Source organism: Marmota marmota, unplaced genomic scaffold (assembly GCF_001458135.2).
Source record: "Marmota marmota marmota unplaced genomic scaffold, marMar, whole genome shotgun sequence".
In the NCBI taxonomy this organism is placed as follows: domain Eukaryota; kingdom Metazoa; phylum Chordata; class Mammalia; order Rodentia; family Sciuridae; genus Marmota; species Marmota marmota.
Genome location: NW_026000037.1, coordinates 8680252 through 8693719, shown reverse-complemented (window position 1 = coordinate 8693719; position 13468 = coordinate 8680252). Strand labels below are relative to the sequence as shown.

General features: G+C 31.4%; 1 long non-coding RNA gene across 1 annotated transcript; it reads right to left on the bottom strand.

Moving 5' to 3' along the window:
* Nucleotides 1-2676: 2676 nt before the first annotated feature.
* On the bottom strand, nucleotides 2677-12119 carry LOC125619446. Its single transcript, XR_007351007.1, has 3 exons — nucleotides 11930-12119; nucleotides 8159-8233; nucleotides 2677-2763 (listed from the first exon to the last, which is right to left on the bottom strand). It is a non-coding gene; the product is annotated as an uncharacterized LOC125619446 (long non-coding RNA).
* Between the last annotated feature and the right edge of the window lie 1349 nt (nucleotides 12120-13468).

Genomic DNA, 13468 nt, shown 5'->3' with positions numbered 1-13468 from the left:
TCACTTCAAATGTTAATAATGAATAATACACTCCTGTTTCTACAGGAAACACATGATTGTGTTCTTGTAAGCCTTGAGTTTCATTACTTCAATTTGAAACAATGTTTCAACAACTGAAATGCCATTTGTATTATACAAACTCACATACCAATGTCCTTGTAAACCAAGCCAATATCAGCAAGATTGGAAACCTGCTCTTCCACATACCCCTTTTACTGTATAACATTCTTACCAGGTATTTCAAAAATAAATCTTGATCTGCAGATAATTCTTCACCTGCAAGTTTAACATGCTTCGTGCTGATTTGCCATTTTAAACACGTCACCCTGCCAGCTTAGTCAAAAAGGGGTTTTATGTTTCCTGAGTAACAGGATTATAAATTTTGGTGGCTTTCACCCTCACAACAATGCCATCCGCTGCACTTGTTTTTTTGTTTTTTTGTTTTTTTTTAAATCAGCCAACAACTCAGTAGTGTGTAAATTTAGCCACATTTCCATTTTTCCCATCACTTCATCCTGCACTGTAGATTTTACTTCAACACTGTCCAAATCAACCTTATAGACAAAAGAGTGAAATTCCTTTTTTTGGTCTGTAATCCAGTGTTACATCAACACTGAAATCATACCTATTAATATCGAAATCATGAGGCATTAAAAATTAATGATTCATGTTCATCTCACACACACTTTTTTTTTTTTTGTACTGAGGAACAGTAGCATTGCAATCCTATCTTTGAGGTCATTTTCAAGGCACAGTCACAAATATAGCAAAAATATAAAAAAATATATGACACCACACTGAATATGGTAAGAGCTTTTTCTTACATTAGGAAAACTGAAAAAAGACAGAACATTGCTGTGTTCAATCTCAGCTGGGAATATGCATGAGGCACATTCACTTTGTAACTTCTCTGACCATGTCAGTGAATGAGCCCAAAGGTGCTGCCAACTTGATTTGGGGGCTATAAATAAATTTTAGGAAGTAGGTAAATTTACAAATAATGAAAACCAATTATCCACTATTACTCACTTTTTTGAAGTTTCTCTGAAAATTTCTCTAACTTTTGTCTACTTCAAGTTGCAAGTAAACATAAACATTAAAAATATTTCCACTTGAATTATAAGCATTTAGGAGTAAAAAACAAAACAAAATTTTTTATACATCTTAGTAATTCAACATAAATCAATTTTATATAATTGTATATAATGAATTTCAAGAAGTATTCAAATTTAGACTAATGTTTGAATCCTAATGACATAATAAATGCATAATATAAAAATATAACTTCCTGAAATAACATAGTTTTTCATTTGGTTTATAAGATAGTGAAACTTATTTTAGTGGGGCAAAGGAAACAAGATATGAAAAAATGCCCAATTTACTCCTGCGAATTTTATAACTAGTTTTCATCTGAATTATGCTCAAAATTTTAAAACATAAAAAATTCATTTATTATTTTAAAACAAAGTTGCTTGTCTTTTGGAACTCAAAGTTTAAAACCATTTTAGCTTTGTTAAATTAACCCATTTATAAGTTAATTTCTAACTAAATATGTAAAATGATTGATGTATAATATGAAAATAAAGAAAATATTTAAACAAAATATCCTTATGTATAAATTATAGATATAGATGATCTAATTATTATAATATCCTCCAGATTGCTGAATGAATTGCATTTTTGATTCATGGTTAAATCTTCATCATTTCTGAATTCTCTAATATTATTCAGGTTTTTTTTTTTAAATTTATAAGTCTATTGTTGGCAATCTATCGGCTAATCCTTTGACATCATCTTTGTTTTCTGTAAATGATTCTCTATATTTTAAATTTTTTTATATGTTGATGGAACTTTATTTTAATTGTAACTCTCAGCTTTTAAGAAAAATTTAATAGGTAAACTTTATTTCATTAAAAATATTTTCTTAGTACACCTTTGAACTTACACCAATCATATAACAAATAATTTCTTAAATTTACAATATAATTATTTTTTAAAATATTATAACTTTCTGTAATTTTTTTTCTATTGGTTCCAATATCTCCAGCATACAGAAAGCATTGACTTCCTTGGAAATCAATATTTGGAATAAAGCACATTTGACATTGTTGGAAAATGCTATGTTTATTATTCACAGATGTTTTAAAAGCAGCTCAATTTATGCTAAAGAGGAAAAAAGGTGAAGAAAATGACAGGGCAGGAAAGAGTCAGATAATTACAGAAAATGATTCCTGAACATGTTGAATAGATATGTAATGCTTATGAATATTTATGTCTTTACTATACATTCTCTTAAAACATTTAAATTTCCAAAGAAAAACATTATATTTGAAATCGTATTATGTTTATATAGACGCTATCTCTTTTTCCCTAATTAAATTTCACAAACTCAAATTCAAAGTCAGAATACTACCTATAAAATGATTAGTTTTTTTTTAAATTTGTTGAAGGCATTTATCTGTTAGATGTGTATTTCAAATTTTATAATAATAAATACATATAAAATGACTAAAGATGCATAAGGGTGTTGCAGATTATGCTTTCCACATTTCCGTTCTGCCCATATACTTTGCAGATATATTCTTTCCAAATTACTATTTCACAAACTAAGATGATTCTCAGTAGGGAAGCCTTACCTCATGTCGTTTTCATCAAAGGAATTTAGTCTACATTTGCTTGTCTGAATATTGCCATTATATTACTAATTTACACATTGGAAAAAGGGTCAAGAGTACTTCAAATTTTTGTTGACTTGATATTAACCTGAAAGGGAAATTTTAATAACTGACGAAATATATCCACAGTAGTTCAACATCAAGAAAGTTTCAAGTTATGTGCTTTTAAATGAGAAAATTTTACCCCATGTTATTAAATTATAAACATATTAAGTTTTATTTTACAATTCATGATTTTTATTTAAGACAGGCAAATAAAATTTATATTAGAACATAAATAGTAATGAATAAATTATAGAAAGGATACTTATTAAAATAATAATGGAATAAGATTATATAAAACAAGTTTATTGTTAAAATAAACAAAATGGTGTGGTTTTGCAGTAACTTTATATGTTATTTATAATATAAGTAAGTGAAGCCATTTTGAAAGTCATCATTAAAATATTATACAATTGTGGTAACCAAATACTATTTTATTAATATTATTCAAATTAATATTTTATTAAAAATAAATTTTTTCCTTTGGTTCAGTAGTTTAAACATGGTCCTGGTTGTTTCAAATTGTTAAATAGAAATATATTTAAAGACATTGCTGAAATATTTACTTATTTATTCCTCTTAAGTGTTATAAGGTTGTATGGTATATTTAATAAATCTAATATTAAAAACACTAATAGAAACTGTGGATAGTTCCTTTCTATTGTTTAATGGGTTCTTGGGAGGTTGTAAAAATAATCTTTCTCAGAAAAATATTACCGTTATTTTTCTGGAATTTTTCAGTTATACAAATCAGGATATAATCATATGATGCTATTAACAATGAAGAATGCTGTTTCATTTCTAAATGGATTAACAATCAAGGAAGTTGTTTATGTTGGCCCCTCAACATAGTAGAATATTCCTTTAGGTCTCTTTTAGAACATGATGCTAAAATTTTAAGAATGACTGAGAAACATTTAAGAGCTCAACATCAAGCAAAGAGTCATGGAAGCAGAGATCAAAATTAGATACACAATTGGAATGATGCTAAAAAACAAAAGAGAACTGCAGAAAATAGCCTGTATCATCCATTTCTCTGAATGGCAAATGAAATGATGGGTGTGTGCTGAAATGAAAACTCAGACCCAGAAGGAGAAATGCACACCAGCAAAGCTCCTACCTGTTATTCTACTCAACTGCAGGAATCAGGTGAGAATGAAAGTGTATGGTCCTCACACCACAACGCCCTTCACCTACTGTGGGAAGGAAGCATTTCTACATCCTTTTCTCTTCCTTACTTGATGTTCATTGTTTTCCTCATAGAATTTAAAATCTTAACCTATTTCTCCAAATATGTGTTTCCCATATAGTCTCCGGATTTGCAGATCCACAGTGTCATGTAGTGCACCCGACCCCCATCAGGCCTCCGTCTCCAGGTGTGCCCCAGGAGTACTTTCTATATCTCCACATAAATTTAACATCACAACTAGAATAATTAATCTGGGAAATTTTTGTGTTATGAACATCTGCCACTTTTGGAGAAAAATATAAACAGAAAACAATTAACAGTAAATGAGTTGATTAGACAAATGATGAAAGTATAGCACACTCTTTCAAAAATTTTGAAAAAGAAAGAGAGAGAGGTTCTCTTGTCTTTACAGATGGATAACAGCTGTACTAGCATTCAGGAAAAAAATGTTTTTGCATCTATGGAACAAAAGAGTATCTTCTCCTCTAATTTTCAAGTGTCTTAGAGAATGCATGTTTCCTATTCTCTATTGAATGCCAGAGAATATGGAAGGCCAAGTTGGTAGCATAATTGTTTTCCATAGAATTTCCCATTATCATTTCCATAATTCCTTCCTCTCTGCTTCTGTTTACACCTTCATGTTTTCTCTATGCCTTTCCAAATAGTTCTGTGTTCACTTTAATTCCCAATTTTCTCTAGCAAGCTTCCCACTTTTCCTCTGACGTTCCGGCCTTTTTACCCTACCCTTGATATTATTCTCTGTTTCCCTCACATTCTGTTTCTTCCTCTGAAAACATTCTCCTTTAGAATTGATCTATTTTGCTCTCCTCAATCTCTATGTCTGAGCTGAATGTTCTCTTATGTTTCAATGCAGGTTTGTCTTTCCCTATGGAAACATACTTCAAACATAGTCATATCTTTTACTGAAAAAAAAAAAAGTATTTTTTAAAATAATGTGTTTCTTTATTTTCTTAAAATTGGCTTCTTAAGGTGGACTGCAATGTCAGATAAACTAAGTGGATATAAATAATTGTCAGATGACACATGGAAATGATTCCAGTACTTGGAAAGGTAGCATGAGATATTTTGAGAGCTCTATCAACTCAACCTTCAACTTTTTAAAAAAGTGTTAATGTGAATGTGTCTGAGGTTAAATTAAAATCAGTCATTATATTCAAAGAAAAATTCCATCCATTTCCCACTGTTACATAATTTTCTTTCTAGCATCTAGTGTGTTATGTTCTTGATTCATGCCATTCATATACCAATTAGTTTGTGCAGAAATGTCCACCTTTTTTTGGTGGTGCTTTAATCATCATCTAAGAATATGCTTAACTATTCAATTTGTCTTGTTCAGAGCTTCTATAAAACTTGTATCAATGGCTCAAATTTCTCCAATTTCTGTAATTTCTTCTCAACCTTAGTGTTGAGAAATACTGTCAATAGCTGCCGATTAATCTGGATATAGCTTTCAAAAACATTAATTTACATTGAGTTCTACATTTTAGAGACCCTCACCTGAAAGACTTATGTCTTTAAATACTACATGATTCTCTGAAGTAGTGCTGCCTATTGGTAGTAAATAAGATTTTATAATGTCTTGCTCATTTTCGTGACAAACAGGTAAAATCAAGAAGTGAAGAGCTTCTGAGTAGAAACACCTACCAAATAATGCAGGTACATGATCCTGTGTGAAGCAATTCAGCTTTGTGGATCTCATTCATGTGATAATATACTTTTCAATGCTGTAAATATGTTCCCTTTCATTCTTACTCTCTTGAGACATCCTTCACTTGTTCTTCAACTATGTTTAAATTAATGATACTTCTGTTTATTACAACCAGTTCTAAAAATTATGCCAAACTTTAAAATGTTTAATTCTGCTTTGGGAGCACTCTACACCTGTGAATCTTAAGAAAATGGCATTGGTTTTTGTATTCTTAGAAAGTCATTCAAACATTTCTACAGGCTTCAGAAATGTGTAGTTAGGTGAAGAATATAAAAATTTTTGTTTAATCTATGTATAATTTAAACTTCAAAATATGTTTTTATATGCATGTTACTGAAGCAAATGCTTATTTCTATGTGAATCCTATCATGGAATGTTCAAGTATCATCATATGGTTATAAGATTTGGAGTTATTGGAGATATAGTAAATACATCTTGAAAACTTTAAAATTCTTAATCTGTAGGACAATAAAGCAGCTTGGGATAGCTTTCCCTGGTTTCCATGATTCAGAGATCTAATGATGTCTTGAAATACATGCACACATTCTGGTACAGCTAGAGATAAGGTATATATTCAGATTGATTCAATATTATACCTCATGTCAAAGGTTTTGGATACAAAATATTTTTTAATCTTCATCCTCTCCTCTGTAATGTCATATGATGCATGTTTAATTATTTCTTGTCAAAAACATTACAACCTTGTGATGCAATGATAGGGTTAAAATTACATTTTTTTTTTACCATTTATTGTGTAAAAGATATCTTCTTTACAGACTTAGAATAACCTTTTCAAATTCAGTAAGGACAGGTGTTTGTGCTTCACAGGTTGAAAAGTTCATCTCTACCAGTTAATTAGCATTTTAATTTTTTTGCCTAAAATAAAAGGTTGTTCATATCCTTACATACAATGCTTGACTTGACTGTTCTACATATTTTAAATAATTATGTGAAATAATGATATTTAAATGGACAAATAATTTATTTGATAATTTCAACATATTTTACTAAGATCTTCTTTACTCTAGGTTTTTTGATGGCTGCCATGTATAACAAGAAAATATTCAGGTGGGATTCTTAAAATATTTGAAAATGATCCTCACTGTTTGCCAGACTTTGCCACCATCATTGTTACTTAGTAAATGCCATGGAGTCTATCCACCACTGATCTGAAGCATATGATTTCTCTGATCCAAAACATTTCATATCTCTTAAAAGTCAAGTTATAAGAAAACAGTGAAACCATGCAAAGATGTGATATTTAGAACACAGTTATATAAAAACAAGAACTGACTTAGCCTTTATAATGATTACCTTAAATATGACAGATTTAAACCTAATTTGTTACTTTATTATGCTCTGGAAGATTTTACAATTACTAAAGGAACTGAGTAAAACCAATGAGCATCAAATCAATTAAAATTTCAAAGGATAGATTTTTTAATTTGGAATGGTATGCAACAGAGAAAAACATTGGTTGATATGTGTATCTTCCCAAGACAAAGTAAGTACTCTACCAAATGCCCTTTCATATCTGCTTATTACTCTAGATAATCTCAATGATAGGAGTACAAACAGAGTTTATCATTCAAGAAAGATAGTTTTTTTTTTTTTGTATTGTGTTCAGTTAGGTGGCAGATTATGCTTTTGATAGTGATATATAAATGTAGCCTAGAAAATGTTTAAGCACAGAGTATTGAATAAAAGAGAGGACATAAAAATCCATAGTTAAATGTATTATAAATTTTAAATTAAATAAGACATTTATAGTTAAGTAAATAAGCCAACGAAATGTTCAATTTTTCTTCATAGTGCAGATGTATTGCTTCAGCTAGGTCACACTGAGAGTGACCTGTTTTTATACACATTTTAGCTGGACTTCCATATAACAGTATTAAGGAGAGAGAAGCAGAAAACAATGTGATTTCCCTAGGCGCAATATCTCTCAGAGAAGAGCTCTGGAACTGAAACTATAAATCATTCAGCTACATTTTAATATTTTTGTCTCAAATCTGTTTGAAGTCCTCCATGATATTTCCAAAGCTATGGAGCAGAGCAAAGTGATCAATAAAATTATATGGTTCTCATTTCACTACGGAATAAGGACAAGCTATTAGATAAGCAACAAGTATTCACTCACCATCAGAAAGAGTTCAATATTTCAACTGGTATAATATTGATCTGTAGTTTAAGGATAGTATTTTAGATATTTTTTTCTTATTTAAAAAATTATTTTAAAATCCCAAACTTGCCGTTCACTATCATTATAGACTCACCTACAATTGGTCAAATCAAATACTACAAATGTATTATAAATCACAAAGCATTTTCAAATGGCAAATAGATATCTTTATTTTTAATATGTAGCATATGTATATATTTATTTTAACATATATCAAGTGACTTTCGTTTCTCAAAAAGTCACATGGAAAACATCTCTGCTTTAAAAACTATCACTAGTAATATTAGCATCAATGATTTGTAAGTGTATGTGAATAAGATTAAATGTAGATGAATACATACCATCAACTCCTCCATGGCTAAGTAAGTTCCATTATTCATCCTTTTATAGAACAGTCCAGTTATAAGCATAGCAGTCTGAGGAAAAGTAAAATGAAAAATTAAGATGAAAAATTCTTAAAGATGAGGGTTAAAAATTATACCAATTTTCCATCATACCTATTACTGGTCCTTTAATAAAAAATGTTTTCTAATTAATATTTCATTTACATTGGGGACAAGTACATAATGCAGTCATCAATTTGCTAAGATTCTGAAATACCATTCATTTATGTACGTATTTTCTCTATTCAAATTTACTATTCATTTCACTTGTCAATTTGCATATATTAAATCATCATGCATAATTTACCATATTTTGAATATTTTAGTAATGATGGTCCTTTTCTAAGATTTTTATATGTGCTTAAATTTTAAACACTCAAACATTTAAAAAACTTAAACTTGTCACTTGAGTTTTAAAATATTTTTATGGAGTAAAATATTTCATTAAATTGTTAGCTGTTTCTTTTCACTCAGACTACATGGATGAATGATAAACACTCTAAGATATTGTGTTAACACTCTAAATGAAACTTTTAAAGTAATAAATAGCATGTTCTTTACAAACTTCCTTGTTATTTTATTTCATTTGGTTAACATAGGCGTAACTCCACGAAGCCAATATTTCACTTGTCCCTCTGCATTAATTCATGAGTACTTTAGCTCTTAATACAAAGCATTATGTCGAGTTTCAGAAGTCACCTCATTAACATTGTGGTCCTTGGAGCCAAAATTAAGTTAACCAGTTCTGACAGTTTTATATTTCATGTGTTCTATTTCCAACATTCCATTCTTATTTAATTTTACACACATTAAGGAGGAAAATTTTTTACTCAACTAAAAATACATCTCCAAACAAATAAATGGGAAGTTGCTCTACAAAAAAAAATTAAAAAGTACACAAAGCAAACACACTTTAGAAACTTGAAATGAATTATAATTGAGAAAAAAAAATCTGCAGGAAATATAATTGTTTTACTTCAATAGTTAAGGAATTTTTTTTTTTTTTTTTTTTTTTTTCAGTTCTGTTAAAGAAAAAAGTATTCTGACACTTGTTAAAAAGCTAAGGATAAATTTATTCAGGATTGTTGTGATAGATGCCAGGTGATTATAATAGGGAAGGAAGACTGGGCTGAACCCTGAATACATAAATCATTGCTGCAGAAGAATAAACAGGCAGAGTGAGAGGGTCCACAGATGCAAGTTGTGAAGGGGAGACATCCAGGACGGGGGCTTCTTGTTATCAACAGGATTCTTGCTCAAGGCAGGCCAGAGTGATCACATTTCGAAGGTGGAAGATTCTCTCTAAAATGAGCAGATTCATGCAATTCTATAAAGACGGCCCAGAAATAAGGTTTTCATAAAAGGAGCGTTCACAGGAGCCTGACTAGTGAGCCAGGAAGTGTCTTTGCCAGCTCCGAGGGCATCTTCCATACACAGGTTCCAGCCCTGAGCGTCCTCCCCTGGCTCCAGGATGAAAACTCATCCGTGTAGTCACTGAGAGAAGAGAGTGAGAGAGAAGAGATTAGGAAAAAAAATTACCTACCAAACTCTGAAAGGCCACGTGAATCTGCCTATATGACAAAATCTAATTGGGCTTTTTTGGTTGTGAGTTGTTTTTATCATCCTTAGAATGTCTGATATGTGAGTTGAGTATATGTAAAATTTACCTGGTTCATTTTTTCAAGATGGTAAAAGTGAAATACACAGAGACGCGTGGTAAAGAAATATAGTTCTTCTGAACTATATTATGTGACTCTAGTGCTTCCGTCTGAATTTCTCATTGAACTGTATTTGAATTAATGAAATTAAGCCTGGACTGTATATGCCACAATATTTGCATTAACTTCCATTCTCTGCACAGGGCTGCAAATAGGCAAATATTGGTATTTAAATTAATGTGGTTAATTTGATCTCCAGTAAGAGGATAGCATTTCAAACAAAAACTCCTTTGTGAAATCTGATTCATATAAATTGATAGTATTCCAAATATATATTAAACTGATTTAATAGATACAGAAAATATTTTATTGTGTATTTTTTTGTACTTATTATATTCCTAGAAGTTAGGGGAAACTTTCACTTCTTTTGATGGAGCATGAATCTCTGACTTAGCATGAAATGTAATAATGAGTCAATAACTATCATGAATAGAAAATATTCTGAATGATTTAACCTATTTTCATAGAAAGTAACATTTTTTGTATACAACAGATTAATATTAAAATCTACTTTTTTTCTCTTTGACAAATTTTGACAAATAATTTTCACTTGATTCATTATTTTCAGAAATGTTTTTCTTTTCATTTGATCATTCTCACTGTTTTCCACTTACTCTTACCTTCAATACAACATTCAGAGCAAAATAGATACACAGGAAGTCTGGCATGAACATTTATACGTATTCTGAATCAACCTCTGTCCTCTACAGAATGTCTACCTATTCAATTATAAGAAGTGATCAGACCTTAACGTATGACAGAAGGAAGATTAAGGAAAAAATTTTCATGACTACATGAGAAGAAGCATGCTTCTAGACTCAGAATCCCGATCAAATCAAGGTTCCATAAGTAAGAAAATCAGGGGGACATTCATATCAATCAATATTCATGTCTATATAACTAAAGATATATTGCCATATTATATTGATGATAATGTGACAATTTCAAAAATGTATCTTAAGACTTATGATCACACTTCAAAATATGCTCATTAACTGTTGTATTGTACACCTTGATACTTTTGAATAAAAGTTTTAGTGATAGCAGGGTCACAAAGACAATCTAAAGTTTTAAAAATTCTAAATAAAAGATGGAAAACAATAGATATTCCAGTAAAAAGCAAAGTTGACAACAAAATTTTCTGTTTCTATATTAAATCCAAGAAAACAACAGGAGATATATCAGTAATTGTTGAGTGTTTTAAAATATAAGTGATGATAAAAATAAACTAGTTTATGAAAAATGATACATATTAATGTTGCATAATAAGCATCACATGAAGTAAAGTAATGTAGGAATAATAGTGCTGACAAATGTAATTTTCTGTATTTAGAAGTCCAGGCATTCCAAATTAAAGCTGGTAAGAACACAAAGTTCCTAGGAAAGGTGGGAGTTTTGTGGGATAATTATTTTTTAATCTGTGAATATAGATATTACAATGTCCCATCTTAGCAGCTCACTGTATAATAACTTTTTAATCTTGTTCATTTTTGGCTTCATTTTTAATGACTTAACGTTGCTATGACCCCTTTCTCCTTCATCTCTGAATATAATTATCATTCATTATTTAACTCCTCAATTTTGACTCAAGGAGTGTTACATGTAGTGACTCCTTTCTTTCAAACACCATGTGGAATCCATGAATGCTTGCCCTTAAGAGATACCAGGTTACTTTCACTAGCAGCCACATCTAGGCAAGGTCAAGGCACTTAGGTAATCAGAATAGTTTCTTAACTGATTGTTCTGGGTGTCACCCTGTTTCCTAAAGTCCAGTTTCCATTCAGTGGTCAGAAGGATCTTGAAACAGAGAACAAAGAATGCCATCCTCTTGCTCACAGCTTTCTAACTGATCCCCTTCTCAGAAGCCTAAACCCTGCCAGTACTTGTGAACTCCAACCTTCTCAGGTCCCCTAATTCCCTGTCCATCACTTCTCTTATCCTAGCTCTCACTACTTTCATTCTGTCCTCAAGAGATTCCTGATATTCCTTGAAAATGCCAAGCTTCACTCACCTTAAAATTGGCATTTCTGCCTGCACATTCTCATGCTCTGGTACTTATGCAGCCTCGACCTGACTTCACTCCGGACCTGCTCAGTGGACTCCTTTTCACAGAGAATCTCTTTAACCACCTGCTACCCAGTCACTTTTAACCTAGATTTAAATTTCTCTCTAGAACTTATCAGCATCTCACACACTGCATTTCTTTCTATTTCTTTACTTCTGTTTTTTTTTTTTTTTCCCCCTAGAAGAAAGAACGTGAGCTTTTTTAGAAATTTCTTTTCATCACTGACTCCAGCACAAAGACCCATTTCTGGCATAGAGTAAATGATTAATGAATATTTGCCGAATAAACTTGCATAAATCCAGCCTTGGTCTGTTAATGACTGATTATTTTGCTCTAAAATCAATGACAATATGAAAGAAGTGTGCTTGTATTTTTTACACTTCACTAAGAGAAAATATTTATTGAGAATTGAATCTGTGTCATGCACACTGCTCATCTCCTAAGCCAGTTCCCTCTGTTCACCTGTTGACATCAGTATTCACTTCATCGTTGATGGCATAGCCACTAAAATGGAAATGGACCTATTGTTTATTAAAAATTATTATTCTAATACAAAAACTAGGTTACACATGCAGTGAAAAAAGCTGAGAAACAAAATTAGGGGAAGAGATGAAGCCCAGAGAATAGCCCCAGAGGGATCCAACTGCTCCCTTAACATAGGAGAATCATGGACAGAGAATGGAGTTCCAGGGGCCCAACGGAGGTGATTTCAGGAGTCTCTGCCTAGCAAGGAGATATCTACTGAGAAATATGACTGCTAATAGAGGGTCCATTTCTTTTGCAGAGAAAAATGCAGGAGAAAAGGACCGTACCCTGGCTTCCTCCTGCTCCCAGGCTCCTACTTGCCTGGCCTTGCCTGAGTCCAAGGTAACAATGCAGGTTTCTTTAGCAAGGACCTAATGATGATAATAAAACCACAGAGGATCCACATCCTGCAGCCATTGCCACTAATAACGTTTTAAGAACACAAAACAATGCTGGCTAGATTTTTTTTCTACATAACAACGGTATTTTGATGTTTCTAAAAATATCTATGTATTTGTGATGAGCTATGTCTCTGTGTGTTTGTGTAAAATGACTCTCCATTGAATCAAACTTTTGCTTAAATTTTCCAGAAAGCAAAGAAACAGATGATTTTCTCATAAAGCCTGGTAATAATTTCCCTAATAAAGCACATTTTCGAGCAACTAAGGAAGAAAGCTACATAGCCTATATGTGTAGGCCTATATGGATAGTGTATGCTCCGGCAAACAGAAGACACTCAACTGATGTATTTTGGTAGTTATTTTCCCTTATGGTTATGACAATTCCAAAACAGGGTGGAACAGGATTTGTGATAGTTGTGATTACCCCTGTAATTCATGCATGAATATTGAATTCTCAGTGTGGATAACCCAGGTATTTTGTGGTCGCTTATCCTTTCTAACATTTACTTAACACACACTTGTGCTCTAGCTTAACTCTTCTGTTATATTTTTGAAAGGT